General features: G+C 48.7%; 1 non-coding gene across 1 annotated transcript; it reads left to right on the top strand.

Annotated features, from left to right (window-relative positions):
• Nucleotides 1-2846: 2846 nt before the first annotated feature.
• Nucleotides 2847-2919, top strand: TRNAV-AAC (transfer RNA valine (anticodon AAC)). Its single transcript has one exon. It is a non-coding gene; the product is annotated as a tRNA-Val (tRNA).
• Nucleotides 2920-4154: the final 1235 nt, after the last annotated feature.

Here is a 4154-nt window from a genome sequence, read left to right as displayed (position 1 = left end):
TTACTACCTCTACCTGACCCCGGACTCTGCAGCGGACTCCCTTACAGGCTTCATTATCCACTACTCCTCTCCAGTGCACCTTATCTCACAGCTGACCTTGGGCCCCAGCCCCATATCAGGCACCATCGGGCTCCACTTTCATTTTTCCCGGTAAAAACATTAGTAAAATCACCTTCAAACTTAAAACATTGAATATTGCAGTAAATATAATTAGCTCGCATTTTAAAGTATGTTCCACAGTAGCCCAAAGACCCGACTGCTAATTAAATAAACAAAAACAGAAAGGCCACGACAGGGCCGGCTTCAGCGCTGATGCAAAAGTCTTTTTTGGTGCCGCACCAATAACCTCCTACTCCGTAAATACCTTTACTACCACCTTCCACCAGTGCCCCTCATCCCTCCATGGCCCCTCCTATCGACCTCCTCCTCTGATTCCCTCACTGCCACCCTCCAACAGTGCCCCTCATCCCTCCATGGCCACCCATTGACCTCCTCCACAGATTCCCTCACTGCCACACGTCACAAGTGCCCTCAACTCCCCATAGCCCCTCCCCCTCATGACCTCCTCCTCGGATTCCCTCACTGCCACCCTCCACCAGTGCACCTCATCTTTCCCTAGCTCCCCCTCCACCCCATGACCTCTTCCGCGGATTCCTTCACTGCCACCCTCCACCAGTTCCCCTCATTCCTCCATGGGCCCCCCCATTGACCTCATCCGCGGATTCCCTCACTACCACCCTCCAGCATTGCCCCTCATCTCTCTGTAGCCCCTCTGCCTCATGACCCCCTCTTCAGACTCCCCCACTACCACCCTCGACCAGTGCCCCTCATCTCTCCCTAGCTCCCTCCTCCACCCCATGACCTCTTCCTCGGATTCCCTCACTTCCACCCTCCAACAGTGCCCATCTTTACGTAGCCCCTCTCTCATATGCATTTAATTTGTTGTATAGCGCTACTCATATCAGTGAGTGTGTGTCAGTACTTTACACCATGCACACATTATACAGAGACAATGAATCATACAAGTATGTAAATCAGTCTACAGGGAATGTCACATAAGCCAATGAGGATTACAGGGTGCATGACTCACGTCATCCATACTGGTGGGCATTATATTTTAAGAGGGTTTGGTCTGGGGAAACACAACCTTAGGATTTAAAGAGTATTCCATGGGTGTCAGCTTTACTGATAAAAATGTATATCTGCCCAAACATACTCATTTTAGCAACATTAGAATAATGAAAGACTGGGAAAGTTCGAACTATATCACAAAACAAAAAAAGCGAAGTTCTAACTATAAAATTCATGTTTGTATGCAGCTCTTTGATGACAGTTCATTGGTCACTGTCCAATGTTAGGATTGTAACTTCTGAACTGCAAGTAGCACAAGGATCTCTGTGGCAAAGGCGGTAACCCACTGAGCTATCCACATAAAATACAGTTCATCTGCATTTAAAAACTACTAACAGACAAATGATTGCTCTCCAGCGGATCATTAATCACCAGCGTTATCGGGGCATTTTGTATTGTCTTATTGTTGTCCTGCATCGGCCACGACAATGATAAAAACTGATTAAATGAAGCGCACACGAAGTATATGTCCTGCTGGGCCTGTGCAGATTTTAAAAAGAAAAACAAATAGTAACACATTGTCTTACCTACTACTTTAGTCAAACTTTGTGTCACAGCCTGATGTGATAAGCTGCTGCAGGGGTCAGGAAAGGTGAATAGTAATAAACAAACTTCTTTACTCCTGCGCTGCATAGAAAAAGAAATATCCACGCAGCAGAACATTGACGCCTTTGCACGTGGAGATGAAGGGGTGAAAAAATAAACAAAGCCTCGTTAACATGTAAATGGTCTTCGAAAGACCTGTGAAGTACTCGGGTGCGGCTGCGGTAATCTCAAAAACTGTCTGTGTGGGTGCGCGCGCGCGCCTGGGAAGCTGTCTGGGTCCGGGCTGACACATACGATGGGGGTAGGGGTGGGGGGGGGGGGGTGTTTGGAGCACTTTAAGATCAATGGAGTTGTTCGCCTGCCTTCAAGCCCTCACTGTGAGGGCCAAGGCTTCTGTTTGGGTGGGCCAGGCTCGTGTTTGGGTGGGCCTGGCCCATCCTGCACACCCGCTAGAACCTGGCCTGCCGTGCACACAGCCACAAACATCACAAACTTTGCAGGCAATGGAATGTGCAATGAATCTAGGATTCCTGTCCCGCATGAGAACATTACCATTCTTTATTAGGAAGTCCGACTCAAGACACGTCAAACTTTGCAGCTGGAACATGTAGACACAGCTGTAACACGCTCATTTCTTTACCTGCACGTCTCGCCCTGTGCCAGTGTCTCGCACTCCCACGCACTCTCCGCGACTGTCTCTCTTTTCTGCCCACTGTAGCCACAGGGTTCTGTTTTCTCACACTGTTGGGACATCACGACCGCCATTCTAGCACCAGATTGTTGCCTGTAAGTGTGTGTAAGTGTAAGTGTGCACGGCTGTTTGTACCACAGCCTGTAGAGCGTGTGATGTATTTGAGAGTGTGCACGGCTGTTCGTACCAGTTCGCCAGTCACAAATGGTTTCTACAGAATCTACTGCAGGGTGCAGAGTGTAAACCTCTCAGCTGTGCAGACACTCTTTAGCCATCTGCATTCAGCGAGGTGCTTGGAGGCCTCTTATCTGTACTGCTGAGTGTTCAGAGAGAGGCCTATGAGTCGTCAACAGAGATCACTTAACCTGCAGCCTTCAGTGATGTTCTGAGAGACATGATGCTCTTACAACAGCCTCTACCGCACTGCAGTATGTGGTGAGCTTGTGAAAAAAAAACCTACTGCCGGCAAGCCACATGGGTTTCCGTAGTGTAGTGGTTATCACGTTCGCCTAACACGCGAAAGGTCCCCGGTTCGAGACCGGGCGGAAACAATTTTTCTCTTTTTAAAAAGTAACTCACAGCAGTTAATTATTTTCTTATTCTAATGCAATCTAGGACTCCACATGTGACATCACCACATCTCAGAAACTTTCCATTTCCAATTTACTTATATCGGACTCCTGTCCCTTCACAGTCAGCCAGCAGGACAGCTGCTTCCATCCATCTCTCACTGGCACTGCACACGCTGACACAGGCAGACACCAATGTTTACACAAACACAGGCACGAAATATCCAGACTCTAAATATAGAATCCTAAAGCACAAGAGAGGGGCCTCAGGGAGACTGAGCCACCATGAGTGAGTTACCAGAGTGAAAGACACAGGCACTGGACGTGAGTTAAGAGAGTGTCAGAGAGTGAGAGACTCAGGCACCGGGAGTGAGTTAAGAAAGCGTGTGATGGAGGGAGAGAGAGACACAGGCACTCGGAGTGAGTTAAGAAAGTGTGAGAGAAAGTGAGAGACTCAAGCACCGATAGTGAGTTAAGAAGAGAGCTTGAGAGAGTGAGAGACTCAGGCAGTGGGAGTGAGTTAAGAGAGCTTGAAAGCATGACAGACTCAGACACCGGAGTGAGTTAAGAGCGTGTGAGAGAGTGAGACACTTGGGCACTGGGAGTGAGTTAAGAAAGTGTGGGAGGCTAAGAGACACAGGCACTGGGAGTGAGTTAAGACAGTGTGAGAGACTCAGGCACTGGGAGTGAGTTAAGAGAGTGTGGGAGGCTAAGAGACACAGACACTGGGAGTGAGTTAAGACAGTGTGAGAGACTCAGGCACTGGGAGTGAGTTAAGAGAGTGCGAGAGACTAAGAGACACAGGCACTGGGAGTGAGTTAAGACAGTGTGAGAGACTCAGGCACTGGGAGTTAGTTAAGACAGTGTGAGAGACTCAGGCACTGGGAGTGAGTTAAGACAGTGTGAGAGACTCAGGCACTGGGAGTGAGTTAAGACAGTGTGAGAGACTCAGGCACAGGGAGTGAGTTAAGAGAGTGTGGGAGAGTGAAACACAGAGGCAATGGGAGTGAGTCAAGAGACCATTAGAGAGTGAGAGAGTCAGACACCGGGAGTGAGCAAAGAGTATGAGAGACAGAGGGGCATATTATCAAGCCAGGCGATAAAATTATCGCCGCTTTAGCGGCAGAAAACTGCCGCTAAAACGGCGATAATGGGCTTGATAATGCGCTCTATGGAATTCCAATTGAAACCCATGTTAGACGTCCTTCACATCTAAC

This window comes from Triturus cristatus, chromosome 4_1 (assembly GCF_964204655.1).
Source record: "Triturus cristatus chromosome 4_1, aTriCri1.1, whole genome shotgun sequence".
NCBI lineage: Eukaryota > Metazoa > Chordata > Amphibia > Caudata > Salamandridae > Triturus > Triturus cristatus.
This window is presented reverse-complemented; position numbering and strand designations above follow the sequence as displayed.